The sequence below is a fragment of the Pseudophryne corroboree genome, chromosome 11, assembly GCF_028390025.1.
Source record: "Pseudophryne corroboree isolate aPseCor3 chromosome 11, aPseCor3.hap2, whole genome shotgun sequence".
Lineage (NCBI taxonomy): Eukaryota > Metazoa > Chordata > Amphibia > Anura > Myobatrachidae > Pseudophryne > Pseudophryne corroboree.
In genome coordinates this window covers 64,069,308-64,086,207 of record NC_086454.1, presented here as the reverse complement: position 1 = coordinate 64,086,207, position 16,900 = coordinate 64,069,308, and the positions used below count along the sequence as shown (strand labels likewise).

General features: G+C 37.5%; 15 non-coding genes across 15 annotated transcripts; all 15 read right to left on the bottom strand.

Moving 5' to 3' along the window:
• Positions 1-169: 169 nt before the first annotated feature.
• Positions 170-251, bottom strand: TRNAS-GCU (transfer RNA serine (anticodon GCU)). Its single transcript has one exon. It is a non-coding gene; the product is annotated as a tRNA-Ser (tRNA).
• Positions 252-1,020: 769 nt separating this feature from the next.
• Positions 1,021-1,102, bottom strand: TRNAS-GCU (transfer RNA serine (anticodon GCU)). Its single transcript has one exon. It is a non-coding gene; the product is annotated as a tRNA-Ser (tRNA).
• A 749-nt stretch (positions 1,103-1,851) lies between these two features.
• TRNAS-GCU (transfer RNA serine (anticodon GCU)) lies at positions 1,852-1,933 on the bottom strand. Its single transcript has one exon. It is a non-coding gene; the product is annotated as a tRNA-Ser (tRNA).
• Positions 1,934-2,681: 748 nt separating this feature from the next.
• Positions 2,682-2,763, bottom strand: TRNAS-GCU (transfer RNA serine (anticodon GCU)). Its single transcript has one exon. It is a non-coding gene; the product is annotated as a tRNA-Ser (tRNA).
• Positions 2,764-3,512: 749 nt separating this feature from the next.
• On the bottom strand, positions 3,513-3,594 carry TRNAS-GCU (transfer RNA serine (anticodon GCU)). The gene has a single exon. It is a non-coding gene; the product is annotated as a tRNA-Ser (tRNA).
• Positions 3,595-4,361: 767 nt separating this feature from the next.
• On the bottom strand, positions 4,362-4,443 carry TRNAS-GCU (transfer RNA serine (anticodon GCU)). The gene has a single exon. It is a non-coding gene; the product is annotated as a tRNA-Ser (tRNA).
• Positions 4,444-5,191: 748 nt separating this feature from the next.
• Positions 5,192-5,274, bottom strand: TRNAS-GCU (transfer RNA serine (anticodon GCU)). The gene has a single exon. It is a non-coding gene; the product is annotated as a tRNA-Ser (tRNA).
• A 1,601-nt stretch (positions 5,275-6,875) lies between these two features.
• On the bottom strand, positions 6,876-6,957 carry TRNAT-GGU (transfer RNA threonine (anticodon GGU)). Its single transcript has one exon. It is a non-coding gene; the product is annotated as a tRNA-Thr (tRNA).
• Positions 6,958-7,706: 749 nt separating this feature from the next.
• On the bottom strand, positions 7,707-7,788 carry TRNAS-GCU (transfer RNA serine (anticodon GCU)). The gene has a single exon. It is a non-coding gene; the product is annotated as a tRNA-Ser (tRNA).
• Positions 7,789-8,558: 770 nt separating this feature from the next.
• On the bottom strand, positions 8,559-8,640 carry TRNAS-GCU (transfer RNA serine (anticodon GCU)). The gene has a single exon. It is a non-coding gene; the product is annotated as a tRNA-Ser (tRNA).
• A 748-nt stretch (positions 8,641-9,388) lies between these two features.
• TRNAS-GCU (transfer RNA serine (anticodon GCU)) lies at positions 9,389-9,470 on the bottom strand. The gene has a single exon. It is a non-coding gene; the product is annotated as a tRNA-Ser (tRNA).
• A 771-nt stretch (positions 9,471-10,241) lies between these two features.
• On the bottom strand, positions 10,242-10,323 carry TRNAS-GCU (transfer RNA serine (anticodon GCU)). The gene has a single exon. It is a non-coding gene; the product is annotated as a tRNA-Ser (tRNA).
• Positions 10,324-11,071: 748 nt separating this feature from the next.
• On the bottom strand, positions 11,072-11,153 carry TRNAS-GCU (transfer RNA serine (anticodon GCU)). Its single transcript has one exon. It is a non-coding gene; the product is annotated as a tRNA-Ser (tRNA).
• A 749-nt stretch (positions 11,154-11,902) lies between these two features.
• On the bottom strand, positions 11,903-11,984 carry TRNAS-GCU (transfer RNA serine (anticodon GCU)). The gene has a single exon. It is a non-coding gene; the product is annotated as a tRNA-Ser (tRNA).
• Positions 11,985-12,752: 768 nt separating this feature from the next.
• TRNAT-GGU (transfer RNA threonine (anticodon GGU)) lies at positions 12,753-12,834 on the bottom strand. The gene has a single exon. It is a non-coding gene; the product is annotated as a tRNA-Thr (tRNA).
• Between the last annotated feature and the right edge of the window lie 4,066 nt (positions 12,835-16,900).

The window sequence follows — 16,900 nt, the reverse complement described above, 5'->3', positions numbered from 1 at the left end:
AAAATAAATTCTAGATAGTAGTATTGACATTGCATGTTCAAATATCAAGACACTTGCTCATGTTTACCATCTTAAAGTAGACTTCTTGATTTGAATTGTTTATTTTGGCCATTTGTGTGTCAGTAGCAGTATTTGTAAAAATGCCTCTTCTACCTAAAAAGCATTGTGACGACGAGGATGGGATTTGAACCCATGCGTGCAGAGCACAATGGATTAGCAGTCCATCGCCTTAACCACTCGGCCACCTCGTCTCACTGGTATGCAATCTGGCAAACATTCCAACACCACTAGTTATACTTCAAAGTCAATTCTTTATGTTCTTGTAGATTGTGTCATTTTCACAATCACGAGCTTGATAGCAAGTCGACTTTCAACCATCCTTGGCTTTAGGAACATTTATTTAATTTTAACCGAAACTTGTGAACAAATCCACCATCACCCACCTCACAAACAAAAATGATTTTTAATACTTCTGGCCAATAACATGACCTTCTCTGTAAAAGTAATGTATTAATTTTCACTAAATGTGTTCTATGCTTGTCTTTAATGAAGTGACAGACTATGTTACATGAGTTACAGTAATTTCAAATCTCTGCAAATATTACAAACATCACCATTTAGAGTTTGCTGTCACTGTAATGTAAACAAGAAAATTATGCAGGAATAAGGTTTAACCTATATTAAGGGCTCTGCTGTAAAAATGTTTTAACTGCATCCCATATCAGTTTAACAGAGCCCAAGAAATGTCATAGACTTTAAATTATCTAAACATAAATCATTTTAACCTATACTTGTGAGCTAATCCACCATCATGGGGAAATAAAGCATTTGCCAAACAAATTCAAGATAGTAGTATTGACAATGCATGTTCAAATATCAAGACACTTGCTCATGTTTACCATCTTAAAGTAGACTTCTTGATTTGACTTGTTTAATTTGGCCATTTTTGTGTCAGCTTCACTTGCTGGTTTATGAAGCAGTATTTGTAAAAATGCCTCTTCTACCTAAAGAGCATTGTGACGACAAGGATGGGATTTGAACCCATGTGTGCAGAGCACAATGGATTAGCAGTCCATCGCCTTAACCACTCGGCCACCTTGTCTCACTGGTATGCAGTCTGGCAAAATTTCCAACACCACTTGTTATACTTCAAAGTCATTTCTTTATGTTCTTGTAGATTGTGTCATTTTCACAATCACGAGCTTGATAGCAAGTCGACTTTTAACCATCCTTTGCTTTAGGAACATTTATTTAATTTTAACCGATACTTGTGAACAAATTCACCATCATCCACCTCACAAACAAAAATGATTTTTAATACTTCTGGCCAATAACATGACCTTCTCTGTAAAAGTAATGTATTAATTTTCACTAAATGTGTTCTATGCTTGTCTTTAATGAAGTGACAGACTATGTTACATGAGTTACAGTAATTTCAAATCTCTGCAAATATTACAAACATCACCATTTAGAGTTTGCTGTCACTGTAATGTAAACAAGAAAATTATGCAGGAATAAGGTTTAACCTATATTAAGGGCTCTGCTGTAAAAATGTTTTAACTGCATCCCATATCAGTTTAACAGAGCCCAAGAAATGTCATAGACTTTAAATTATCTAAACATAAATCATTTTAACCTATACTTGTGAGCTAATCCACCATCATGGGGGATAAAGCATTTGCAAAATAAATTCTAGATAGTAGTATTGACATTGCATGTTCAAATATCAAGACACTTGCTCATGTTTACCATCTTAAAGTAGACTTCTTGATTTGAATTGTTTATTTTGGCCATTTGTGTGTCAGTAGCAGTATTTGTAAAAATGCCTCTTCTACCTAAAAAGCATTGTGACGACGAGGATGGGATTTGAACCCATGCGTGCAGAGCACAATAGATTAGCAGTCCATCGCCTTAACCACTCGGCCACCTCGTCTCACTGGTATGCAATCTGGCAAACATTCCAACACTACTAGTTATACTTCAAAGTCAATTCTTTATGTTCTTGTAGATTGTGTCATTTTCACAATCACGAGCTTGATAGCAAGTCGACTTTCAACCATCCTTGGCTTTAGGAACATTTATTTAATTTTAACCGAAACTTGTGAACAAATCCACCATCACCCACCTCACAAACAAAAATGATTTTTAATACTTCTGGCCAATAACATGACCTTCTCTGTAAAAGTAATGTATTAATTTTCACTAAATGTGTTCTATGCTTGTCTTTAAGGAAGTGACAGACTATGTTACATGAGTTACAGTAATTTCAAATCTCTGCAAATATTACAAACATCACCATTTAGAGTTTGCTGTCACTGTAATGTAAACAAGAAAATTATGCAGGAATAAGGTTTAACCTATATTAAGGGCTCTGCTGTAAAAAAATTTAACTGCACCCCATATCAGTTTAATAAAGCCCAAGAAATGTCATAGACTTTAATTATTTAAACATAAATCATTTTAACCTATACTTGTGAGCTAATCCACCATCATGGGGAAATAAAGCATTTGCCAAACAAATTCAAGATAGTAGTATTGACAATGCATGTTCAAATATCAAGACACTTGCTCATGTTTACCATCTTAAAGTAGACTTCTTGATTTGACTTGTTTATTTTGGCCATTTGTGTGTCAGTAGCAGTTTTTGTAAAAATGCCTCTTCTACCTAAAAAGTATTGTGACGACAAGGATGGGATTCAAACCCATGCGTGCTGAGCACAATGGATTAGCAGTCCATCGCCTTAACCACTCGGTCACCTCGTCTCACTGGTATGCAATCTCGCAAACTTTCCAACACCACTTGTAATACTTCAAAGTCAATTCTTTATGTTCTTGTAGATTGTGTCATTTTCACAATCACGAGCTTGATAGCAAGTCGACTTTTAACCATCCTTGGCTTTAGGAACATTTATTTAATTTTAACCGATACTTGTGAACAAATTCACCATCATCCACCTCACAAACAAAAATGATTTTTAATACTTCTGGCCAATAACATGACCTTCTCTGTAAAAGTAATGTATTAATTTTCACTAAATGTGTTCTATGCTTGTCTTTAATGAAGTGACAGACTATGTTACATGAGTTACAGTAATTTCAAATCTCTGCAAATATTACAAACATCACCATTTAGAGTTTGCTGTCACTGTAATGTAAACAAGAAAATTATGCAGGAATAAGGTTTAACCTATATTAAGGGCTCTGCTGTAAAAATGTTTTAACTGCATCCCATATCAGTTTAACAGAGCCCAAGAAATGTCATAGACTTTAAATTATCTAAACATAAATCATTTTAACCTATACTTGTGAGCTAATCCACCATCATGGGGGATAAAGCATTTGCAAAATAAATTCTAGATAGTAGTATTGACATTGCATGTTCAAATATCAAGACACTTGCTCATGTTTACCATCTTAAAGTAGACTTCTTGATTTGAATTGTTTATTTTGGCCATTTGTGTGTCAGTAGCAGTATTTGTAAAAATGCCTCTTCTACCTAAAAAGCATTGTGACGACGAGGATGGGATTTGAACCCATGCGTGCAGAGCACAATAGATTAGCAGTCCATCGCCTTAACCACTCGGCCACCTCGTCTCACTGGTATGCAATCTGGCAAACATTCCAACACTACTAGTTATACTTCAAAGTCAATTCTTTATGTTCTTGTAGATTGTGTCATTTTCACAATCACGAGCTTGATAGCAAGTCGACTTTCAACCATCCTTGGCTTTAGGAACATTTATTTAATTTTAACCGAAACTTGTGAACAAATCCACCATCACCCACCTCACAAACAAAAATGATTTTTAATACTTCTGGCCAATAGCATGACCTTCTCTGTAAAAGTAATGTATTAATTTTCACTAAATGTGTTCTATGCTTGTCTTTAAGGAAGTGACAGACTATGTTACATGAGTTACAGTAATTTCAAATCTCTGCAAATATTACAAACATCACCATTTAGAGTTTGCTGTCACTGTAATGTAAACAAGAAAATTATGCAGGAATAAGGTTTAACCTATATTAAGGGCTCTGCTGTAAAAAAATTTAACTGCACCCCATATCAGTTTAATAAAGCCCAAGAAATGTCATAGACTTTAATTATCTAAACATAAATCATTTTAACCTATACTTGTGAGCTAATCCACCATCATGGGGAAATAAAGCATTTGCCAAACAAATTCAAGATAGTAGTATTGACAATGCATGTTCAAATATCAAGACACTTGCTCATGTTTACCATCTTAAAGTAGACTTCTTGATTTGACTTGTTTATTTTGGCCATTTTTGTGTCAGCTTCACTTGCTGGTTTATGAAGCAGTATTTGTAAAAATGCCTCTTCTACCTAAAGAGCATCGTGACGACAAGGATGGGATTTGAACCCATGCGTGCAGAGCACAATGGATTAGCAGTTCATCGCCTTAACCACTCGGCCACCTCGTCTCACTGGTATGCAGTCTGGCAAAATTTCAAACACCACTTGTTATACTTCAAAGTCAATTCTTTATGTTCTTGTAGATTGTGTCATTTTCACAATCACGAGCTTGATAGCAAGTCGACTTTCAACCATCCTTGGCTTTAGGAACATTTATTTAATTTTAACCGAAACTTGTGAACAAATCCACCATCACCCACCTCACAAACAAAAATGATTTTTAATACTTCTGGCCAATAACATGACCTTCTCTGTAAAAGTAATGTATTAATTTTCACTAAATGTGTTCTATGCTTGTCTTTAAGGAAGTGACAGACTATGTTACATGAGTTACAGTAATTTCAAATCTCTGCAAATATTACAAACATCACCATTTAGAGTTTGCTGTCACTGTAATGTAAGCTAGAAAATTATGCAGGAATAAGGTTTAACCTATATTAAGGGCTCTGCTGTAAAAAAATTTAACTGCACCCCATATCAGTTTAATAAAGCCCAAGAAATGTCATAGACTTTAATTATCTAAACATAAATCATTTTAACCTATACTTGTGAGCTAATCCACCATCATGGGGAAATAAAGCATTTGCCAAACAAATTCAAGATAGTAGTATTGACAATGCATGTTCAAATATCAAGACACTTGCTCATGTTTACCATCTTAAAGTAGACTTCTTGATTTGACTTGTTTATTTTGGCCATTTGTGTGTCAGTAGCAGTTTTTGTAAAAATGCCTCTTCTACCTAAAAAGTATTGTGACGACAAGGATGGGATTCGAACCCATGCGTGCTGAGCACAATGGATTAGCAGTCCATCAGCCTTAACCACTCGGTCACCTCGTCTCACTAGTATGCAATCTAGCAAACTTTCCAACACCACTTGTAATACTTCAAAGTCAATTCTTTATGTTCTTGTAGATTGTGTCATTTTCACAATCACGAGCTTGATAGCAAGTCGACTTTCAACCATCCTTGGCTTTAGGAACATTTATTTAATTTTAACCAAAACTTGTGAACAAATCCACCATCACCCACCTCACAAACAAAAATGATTTTTAATACTTCTGGCCAATAACATGACCTTCTCTGTAAAAGTAATGTATTAATTTTCACTAAATGTGTTCTATGCTTGTCTTTAATGAAGTGACAGACTATGTTACATGAGTTACAGTAATTTCAAATCTCTGCAAATATTACAAACATCACCATTTAGAGTTTGCTGTCACTGTAATGTAAACAAGAAAATTATGCAGGAATAAGGTTTAACCTATATTAAGGGCTCTGCTGTAAAAATGTTTTAACTGCATCCCATATCAGTTTAACAAAGCCCAAGAAATGTCATAGACTTTAAATTATCTAAACATAAAATCATTTTAACCTATACTTGTGAGCTAATCCACCATCATGGGGGATAAAGCATTTGCAAAATAAATTCTAGATAGTAGTATTGACATTGCATGTTCAAATATCAAGACACTTGCTCATGTTTACCATCTTAAAGTAGACTTCTTGATTTGACTTGTTTATTTTGGCCATTTGTGTGTCAGTAGCAGTATTTGTAAAAATGGCTCTTCTACCTAAGAAGCATTGTGACGACGAGGATTGGATTTGAACCCATGCGTGCAGAGCACAATGGATTGAGCAGTCCATCGCCTTAACCACTCGGCCACCTTGTCTCACTGGTATGCAATATGGCAAACATTCCAACACCACTAGTTATACTTCAAAGTCAATTCTTTATGTTCTTGTAGATTGTGTCATTTTCACAATCACGAGCTTGATAGCAAGTCGACTTTCAACCATCCTTGGCTTTAGGAACATTTATTTAATTTTAACCGAAACTTGTGAACAAATCCACCATCACCCACCTCACAAACAAAAATGATTTTTAATACTTCTGGCCAATAACATGACCTTCTCTGTAAAAGTAATGTATTAATTTTCACTAAATGTGTTCTATGCTTGTCTTTAAGGAAGTGACAGACTATGTTACATGAGTTACAGTCATTTCAAATCTCTGCAAATATTACAAACATCACCATTTAGAGTTTGCTGTCACTGTAATGTAAACAAGAAAATTATGCAGGAATAAGGTTTAACCTATATTAAGGGCTCTGCTGTAAAAAATTTTAACTGCACCCCATATCAGTTTAATAAAGCCCAAGAAATGTCATAGACTTTTTATTATCTAAACATAAATTATTTTAACCTATACTTGTGAGTTAATCCACCATCATGGGGAAATAAAGCATTTGCCAAACAAATTTAAGATAGTAGTATTGACAATGCATGTTCAAATATCAAGACACTTGCTCATGTTTACCATCTTAAAGTAGACTTCTTGATTTGACTTGTTTATTTTGGCCATTTTTGTGTCAGCTTCACTTGCTGGTTTATGAAGCAGTATTTGTAAAAATGCCTCTTCTACCTAAAGAGCATTGTGACGACAAGGATGGGATTTGAACCCATGCGTGCAGAGCACAATGGATTACCAGTCCATCGCCTTAACCACTCGGCAACCTCGTCTCACTGGTATGCAGGCTCGCCAAATTTCCAACAGCACTTGTTATACTTCAAAGTCAATTCTTTATGTTCTTGTAGATTGTGTCATTTTCACAATCACGAGCTTGATAGCAAGTCGACTTTCAACCATCCTTGGCTTTAGGAACATTTATTTAATTTTAACCGAAACTTGTGAACAAATCCACCATCACCCACCTCACAAACAAAAATGATTTTTAATACTTCTGGCCAATAACATGACCTTCTCTGTAAAAGTAATGTATTAATTTTCACTAAATGTGTTCTATGCTTGTCTTTAATGAGGTGACAGACTATGTTACATGAGTTACAGTAATTTCAAATCTCTGCAAATATTACAAACATCACCATTTAGAGTTTGCTGTCAGTGTAATGTAAACAAGAAAATTATGCAGGAATAAGGTTTAACCTATATTAAGGGCTCTGCTGTAAAAATTTTTTTAACTGCATCCCATATCAGTTTAACAAAGCCCAAGAAATGTCATAGACTTTAATTATCTAAACATAAATCATTTTAACCTATACTTGTGAGCTAATCCACCATCATGGGGAATAAAGCATTTGCAAAATAAATTCTAGATAGTAGTATTGACATTGCATGTTCAAATATCAAGACACTTGCTCATGTTTACCATCTTAAAGTAGACTTCTTGATTTGACTTGTTTTTTTTGGCCATTTGTGTGTCAGTAGCAGTATTTGTAAAAATGCCTCTTCTACCTAAAAAGCATTGTGATGACGAGGATGGGATTTGAACCCATGCGTGCAGAGCACAATGGATTAGCAGTCCATCGCCTTAACCACTCGGCCACCTCGTCTCATTGGTATGCAGTCTGGCAAACATTCCAACACCACTAGTTATACTTCAAAGTCAATTCTTTATGTTCTTGTAGATTGTGTCATTTTCACAATCACGAGCTTGATAGCAAGTCGACTTTCAACCATCCTTGGCTTTAGGAACATTTATTTAATTTTAACCGAAACTTGTGAACAAATCCACCATCACCCACCTCACAAACAAAAATGATTTTTAATACTTCTGGCCAATAACATGACCTTCTCTGTAAAAGTAATGTATTAATTTTCACTAAATGTGTTCTATGCTTGTCTTTAATGAGGTGACAGACTATGTTACATGAGTTACAGTAATTTCAAATCTCAGCAAATATTACAAACATCACCATTTAGAGTTTGCTGTCACTGTAATGTAAACAAGAAAATTATGCAGGAATAAGGTTTAACCTACATTAAGGGCTCTGCTGTTAAAATTTTTTTAACTGCACCCCATATCAGTTTAATAAAGCCCAAGAAATGTCATAGACTTTTTATTATCTAAACATAAATTATTTTAACCTATACTTGTGACGTAATCCACCATCATGGGGAAATAAAGCATTTGCCAAACAAATTTAAGATAGTAGTATTGACAATGCATGTTCAAATATCAAGACACTTGCTCATGTTTACCATCTTAAAGTAGACTTCTTGATTTGACTTGTTTATTTTGGCCATTTTTGTGTCAGCTTCACTTGCTGGTTTATGAAGCAGTATTTGTAAAAATGCCTCTTCTACCTAAAGAGCATTGTGACGACAAGGATGGGATTTGAACCCATGCATGCAGAGCACAATGGATTAGCAGTCCATCGCCTTAACCACTCGGCCACCTCGTCTCATTGGTATGCAGTCTGGCAAAATTTCCAACACCACTTGTTATACTTCAAAGTCAATTCTTTATGTTCTTGTAGATTGTGTCATTTTCACAATCACGAGCTTGATAGCAAGTCGACTTTCAACCATCCTTGGCTTTAGGAACATTTATTTAATTTTAACCGAAACTTGTGAACAAATCCACCATCACCCACCTCACAAACAAAAATGATTTTTAATACTTCTGGCCAATAACATGACCTTCTCTGTAAAAGTAATGTATTAATTTTCACTAAATGTGTTCTATGCTTGTCTTTAATGAGGTGACAGACTATGTTACATGAGTTACAGTAATTTCAAATCTCAGCAAATATTACAAACATCACCATTTAGAGTTTGCTGTCAGTGTAATGTAAACAAGAAAATTATGCAGGAATAAGGTTTTACCTATATTAAGGGCTCTGCTGTAAAAATTTTTTAACTGCATCCCATATCAGTTTAACAAAGCCCAAGAAATGTCATAGACTTTAATTATCTAAACATAAATCATTTTAACCTATACTTGTGAGCTAATCCACCATCATGGGGAATAAAGCATTTGCAAAATAAATTCTAGATAGTAGTATTGACATTGCATGTTCAAATATCAAGACACTTGCTCATGTTTACCATCTTAAAGTAGACTTCTTGATTTGACTTGTTTATTTTGGCCATTTGTGTGTCAGTAGCAGTATTTGTAAAAATGCCTCTTCTACCTAAAAAGTATTATGACGACTAGGATGGGATTTGAACCCATGCGTGCTGAGCACAATGGATTAGCAGTCCATCGCCTTAACCACTCGGCCACCTCGTCTCACTGGTATGCAATCTGGCAAACTTTCCAACACCACTTGTAATACTTCAAAGTCAATTCTTTATGTTCTTGTAGATTGTGTCATTTTCACAATCACGAGCTTGATAGCAAGTCGACTTTCAACCATCCTTGGCTTTAGGAACATTTATTTAATTTTAACCGAAACTTGTGAACAAATCCACCATCACCCACCTCACAAACAAAAATGATTTTTAATACTTCTGGCCAATAACATGACCTTCTCTGTAAAAGTAATGTATTAATTTTCACTAAATGTGTTCTATGCTTGTCTTTAATGAAGTGACAGACTATGTTACATGAGTTACAGTAATTTCAAATCTCTGCAAATATTACAAACATCACCATTTAGAGTTTGCTGTCACTGTAATGTAAACAAGAAAATTATGCAGGAATAAGGTTTAACCTATATTAAGGGCTCTGCTGTTAAAAATTTTTTTAACTGCACCCCATATCAGTTTAATAAAGCCCAAGAAATGTCATAGACTTTTTATTATCTAAACATAAATTATTTTAACCTATACTTGTGAGTTAATCCACCATCATGGGGAAATAAAGCATTTGCCAAACAAATTTAAGATAGTAGTATTGACAATGCATGTTCAAATATCAAGACACTTGCTCATGTTTACCATCTTAAAGTAGACTTCTTGATTTGACTTGTTTATTTTGGCCATTTTTGTGTCAGCTTCACTTGCTGGTTTATTAAGCAGTATTTGTAAAAATGCCTCTTCTACCTAAAGAGCATTGTGACGACAAGGATGGGATTTGAACCCATGCATGCAGAGCACAATGGATTAGCAGTCCATCGCCTTAACCACTCGGCCACCTCGTCTCATTGGTATGCAGTATGGCAAAATTTCCAACACCACTTGTTATACTTCAAAGTCAATTCTTTATGTTCTTGTAGATTGTGTCATTTTCACAATCACGAGCTTGATAGCAAGTCGACTTTCAATTATCCTTGGCTTTAGGAACATTTATTTAATTTTAACCGAAACTTGTGAACAAATCCACCATCACCCACCTCACAAACAAAAATGATTTTTAATACTTCTGGCCAATAACATGACCTTCTCTGTAAAAGTAATGTATTAATTTTCACTAAATGTGTTCTATGCTTGTCTTTAATGAGGTGACAGACTATGTTACATGAGTTACAGTAATTTCAAATCTCAGCAAATATTACAAACATCACCATTTAGAGTTTGCTGTCAGTGTAATGTAAACAAGAAAATTATGCAGGAATAAGGTTTAACCTATATTAAGGGCTCTGCTGTAAAAATTTTTTAACTGCATCCCATATCAGTTTAACAAAGCCCAAGAAATGTCATAGACTTTAATTATCTAAACATAAATCATTTTAACCTATACTTGTGAGCTAATCCACCATCATGGGGAATAAAGCATTTGCAAAATAAATTCTAGATAGTAGTATTGACATTGCATGTTCAAATATCAAGACACTTGCTCATGTTTACCATCTCAAAGTAGACTTCTTGATTTGACTTGTTTATTTTGGCCATTTGTGTGTCAGTAGCAGTATTTGTAAAAATGCCTCTTCTACCTAAAAAGTATTATGACGACTAGGATGGGATTTGAACCCATGCGTGCTGAGCACAATGGATTAGCAGTCCATCGCCTTAACCACTCGGCCACCTCGTCTCACTGGTATGCAATCTGGCAAACTTTCCAACACCACTTGTAATACTTCAAAGTCAATTCTTTATGTTCTTGTAGATTGTGTCATTTTCACAATCACGAGCTTGATAGCAAGTCGACTTTCAACCATCCTTGGCTTTAGGAACATTTATTTAATTTTAACCGAAACTTGTGAACAAATCCACCATCACCCACCTCACAAACAAAAATGATTTTTAATACTTCTGGCCAATAACATGACCTTCTCTGTAAAAGTAATGTATTAATTTTCACTAAATGTGTTCTATGCTTGTCTTTAATGAAGTGACAGACTATGTTACATGAGTTACAGTAATTTCAAATCTCTGCAAATATTACAAACATCACCATTTAGAGTTTGCTGTCACTGTAATGTAAACAAGAAAATTATGCAGGATTAAGGTTTAACCTATATTAAGGGCTCTGCTGTAAAAATGTTTTAACTGCATCCCATATCAGTTTAACAGAGCCCAAGAAATGTCATAGACTTTAAATTATCTAAACATAAATCATTTTAACCTATACTTGTGAGCTAATCCACCATCATGGGGGATAAAGCATTTGCAAAATAAATTCTAGATAGTAGTATTGACATTGCATGTTCAAATATCAAGACACTTGCTCATGTTTACCATCTTAAAGTAGACTTCTTGATTTGAATTGTTTATTTTGGCCATTTGTGTGTCAGTAGCAGTATTTGTAAAAATGCCTCTTCTACCTAAAAAGCATTGTGACGACGAGGATGGGATTTGAACCCATGCGTGCAGAGCACAATGGATTAGCAGTCCATCGCCTTAACCACTCAGCCACCTTGTCTCATTGGTATGCAGTCTGGCAAAATTTCCAACACCACTTGTTACACTTCAAAGTCAATTCTTTATGTTCTTGTAGATTGTGTCATTTTCACAATCACGAGCTTGATAGCAAGTCGACTTTCAGCCATCCTTGGCTTTAGGAACATTTATTTAATTTTAACCGAAACTTGTGAACAAATCCACCATCACCCACCTCACAAACAAAAATGATTTTTAATACTTCTGGCCAATAACATGACCTTCTCTGTAAAAGTAATGTATTAATTTTCACTAAATGTGTTCTATGCTTGTCTTTAAGGAAGTGACAGACTATGTTACATGAGTTACAGTAATTTCAAATCTCTGCAAATATTACAAACATCACCATTTAGAGTTTGCTGTCACTGTAATGTAAACAAGAAAATGATGCAGGAATAAGGTTTAACCTATATTAAGGGCTCTGCTGTAAAAATTTTTAACTGCACCCCATATCAGTTTAATAAAGCCCAAGAAATGTCATAGACTTTTTATTATCTAAACATAAATTATTTTAACCTATACTTGTGAGTTAATCCACCATCATGGGGAAATAAAGCATTTGCCAAACAAATTTAAGATAGTAGTATTGACAATGCATGTTCAAATATCAAGACACTTGCTCATGTTTACCATCTTAAAGTAGACTTCTTGATTTGACTTGTTTATTTTGGCCATTTTTGTGTCAGCTTCACTTGCTGGTTTATGAAGCAGTATTTGTAAAAATGCCTCTTCTACCTAAAGAGCATTGTGACGACAAGGATGGGATTTGAACCCATGCGTGCAGAGCACAATTGATTACCAGTCCATCGCCTTAACCACTCGGCAACCTCGTCTCACTGGTATGCAGGCTGGCCAAATTTCCAACAGCACTTGTTATACTTCAAAGTCAATTCTTTATGTTCTTGTAGATTGTGTCATTTTCACAATCACGAGCTTGATAGCAAGTGGACTTTCAACCATCCTTGGCTTTAGGAACATTTATTTAATTTTAACCGAAACTTGTGAACAAATCCACCATCACCCACCTCACAAACAAAAATGATTTTTAATACTTCTGGCCAATAACATGACCTTCTCTGTAAAAGTAATGTATTAATTTTCACTAAATGTGTTCTATGCTTGTCTTTAATGAGGTGACAGACTATGTTACATGAGTTACAGTAATTTCAAATCTCAGCAAATATTACAAACATCACCATTTAGAGTTTGCTGTCAGTGTAATGTAAACAAGAAAATTATGCAGGAATAAGGTTTAACCTATATTAAGGGCTCTGCTGTAAAAAATTTTTAACTGCATCCCATATCAGTTTAACAAAGCCCAAGAAATGTCATATAGCTATATGCAATAGCGGGCGAATCGCGTCATTAGATCCGCCCCTGTATAATTCGCCCGCTATCGCCAGCCGCAGCCCTATCGCCGGGACCCTGAATTCACTATATTCAATGTATAACTGATTCGCCCCTCCCGCAGGCGGATTACGGCCAATCGGCGAGTAGTGGGCGTACTGAATTCGCCTTCCCGCCGAAAGCAGCCCTTTATTAGGGCTTGTTTGCTGCACGTGCTCTGCAGCCATTTTGTGAACCTGCAGAGAGGTGTGTGGAGGTGCAGAGCTAGCAATTTGGTTGTTTGCTGTGGATATCGTTTGGACACCCCAGCAGGCTTTATTCCAGGACAGTCAGGAGGATTCCTGTTACCCCGGAGCAGAGCCATTTTAGGAGCTTTTACTACATTTGTAGGTAAGTACCACATGTGTGTCTGGTGTTGCATGTATGTGTTTGTGTAGTGGGGGTTGCCATGAGGTGTACATGGGGTGTTTGTGCATGTGTGCAGGTATGTGTATAGCCCCTTGCTTGTGTTGCTGCATTTTTAGGGGGAGACTTGTGTTTTGGGGTAGTTTTTCACGTTTTTTTTTTATTCTTTAATTGACTTTTTTGGGTCTTCTATTAGCATTGGTGTACCTCCTGAGTGTGTTTGGATGCTTTCTGGCCATTTTGGGGTGATTTGGAGCAATTTTAGTCGACAGCCTGGTTGACATGTGCTGCTGATTGTTTTTCAAACATGTGTTTTCCCGCCTAATTTTGCTGTGGTGTGCCTCCTGAGTGTGCTGGGATGCTTTCTGGCCATTTTGGGGTGATTTGGAGCAATTTTAGTCGACAGCCTGGTTGACATGTGCTGCTGATTGTTTTTCAAACATGTGTTTTCCCGCCTAATTTTGCTGTGGGGTACCTCCTGAGTGTTTTGGGATGCTTTCTGGCCATTTTGGGGTGATTTGGAGCAATTTTAGTCGACAGCCTGGTTGACATGTGCTGCTGATTGTTTTTCAAACATGTGTTTTCCCGCCTAATTTTGATGTGGTGTACCTCCTGAGTGTGTTGGGATGCTTTCTGGCCATTTTGGGGTGATTTGGAGCAATTTTAGTCGACAGCCTGGTTGACATGTGCTGCTGATTGTTTTTCAAACATGTGTTTTCCCGCCTAATTTTGATGTGGTGTACCTCCTGAGTGTGTTGGGATGCTTTCTGGCCATTTTGGGGTGATTTGGAGCAATTTTAGTCGACAGCCTGGTTGACATGTGTTGCTGATTGTTTTTCAAACATGTGTTTTCCCGCCTAATTTTGATGTGGTGTGCCTCCTGAGTGTGTTGGGATGCTTTCTGGCCATTTTGGGGTGATTTGGAGCAATTTTAGTCGACAGCCTGGTTGACATGTGCTGCTGATTGTTTTTCAAACATGTGTTTTCCCGCCTAATTTTGCTGTGGTGTGCCTCCTGAGTGTGTTGGGATGCTTTCTGGCCATTTTGGGGTGATTTGGAGCAATTTTAGTCGACAGCCTGGTTGACATGTGCTGCTGATTGTTTTTCAAACATGTGTTTTCCCGCCTAATTTTGCTGTGGTGTGCCTCCTGAGTGTGCTGGGATGCTTTCTTGCCATTTTGTGGTGATTTGGAGCAAGTTTAGTCGACAGCCTGGTTGACATGTGCTGCTGATTGTTTTTCAAACATGTGTTTTCCCGCCTAATTTTGATGTGGTGTACCTCCTGAGTGTGTTGGGATGCTTTCTTGCCATTTTGGGGTGATTTGGAGCAATTTTAGTCGACAGCCTGGTTGACATGTGCTGCTGATTGTTTTTCAAACATGTGTTTTCCCGCCTAATTTTGCTGTGGTGTGCCTCCTGAGTGTGCTGGGATGCTTTCTTGCCATTTTGGGGTGATTTGGAGCAAGTTTAGTCGACAGCCTGGTTGACATGTGCTGCTGATTGTTTTTCAAACATGTGTTTTCCCGCCTAATTTTGATGTGGTGTACCTCCTGAGTGTGTTGGGATGCTTTCTTGCCATTTTGGGGTGATTTGGAGCAATTTTAGTCGACAGCCTGGTTGACATGTGCTGCTGATTGTTTTTCAAACATGTGTTTTCCAGCCTAATTTTGCTGTGGTGTGCCTCCTGAGTGTGCTGGGATGCTTTCTTGCCATTTTGGGGTGATTTGGAGCAAGTTTAGTCGACAGCCTGGTTGACATGTGCTGCTGATTGTTTTTCAAACATGTGTTTTCCCGCCTAATTTTGATGTGGTGTACCTCCTGAGTGTGTTGGGATGCTTTCTTGCCATTTTGGGGTGATTTGGAGCAATTTTAGTCGACAGCCTGGTTGACATGTGCTGCTGATTGTTTTTCAAACATGTGTTTTCCCGCCTAATTTTGATGTGGTGTACCTCCTGAGTGTGTTGGGATGCTTTCTTGCCATTTTGGGGTGATTTGGAGCAAGTTGAGTCGACAGCCTGGTCAACATTTTGTGAGGGGCAGCCATTTTGTGAGGGGCAGCCATTTTGTGAGGGGCAGCCATTTATACATGTATGTATTTTTTTTTTTTATAACAGAGATGTCAAGGGACAAGCCGACCCGATCCGCCCCTTCCCCCACCCCCTCGGATCTATCCCTGCATAGCAATGAGGAGTGGGAGCCAACCCAGGAGGCGGATGCGACCGACCAGGCATCTAGTGACCAGCCGCGGTCGTCAAGGGCCCATGAGAAGTCCAAGAAAAAGCCTAGTAAAAAGGTACTTAACCACACCTGCAGACACAAATAGCATCAAACTTTACCCACTGTAGTTTGTGCAATGCCATGCACACCTACTGTAATAGGTGCGCAATGCCAGGGATACTGACACTCACAGGTACATACCGATCTTATTAAAAAATTTTTTTTTTTTTTTTTAATCCCTAAAGGCAAGAAGCCAGCCAGAGGAGCAGTCGGAGGAGGAAGCCTCTGGTGAAGATGCAGGACAGAAAAAGCCGCGTGGACCCAGATACACTGAGGCGGAAAACTGTACCCTAGTAGATTGCGTCGACAGGTCCTACGACATTTTGTATGGACTAAGGGCACAGACCACAGCAGCTAAGGTAAAGCGGAACATCTGGGAATCCATCGCCAGTCAAGTCACTGCAATATCTGGAAACCGCCGGAGCACCAGAAATTGCTTGAAGCGGTACAGTGATTGCCGCAGACAGACCAAGAAGAAGATGGGGATTCAGCGCCGACATGAGACAGCTACGGGAGGTTGCCCGGCTCTCAATCTGAAGTGGCTACCCTGGGAGGACGTTATTAGAAGGCGCATGAACCCTGCCATGGTCGAAGGAGTTCGCGGAGGTGTGGACTCCAGCCGTCCTGCTGGCTTTCCCCAGGAGGAAGAACCGCCCAGAAGACGGAGGAAGGCGGGAGACCAGCCGTCCAAAAGGAGGTCTGATGGTAAGAATACATTCACATGAGCTGTACTTCCCTTTAAAATTTTTGTATGTGCTAATGTGCTTTTTTTTTTTTCCCAGACAGACCTGCCCAGAGGACATCACCTGCGCACAGGACATCGCCAGCGCACGGACCGTCACCTGTGCAGCAGGCATCGGCAGCAGCGCG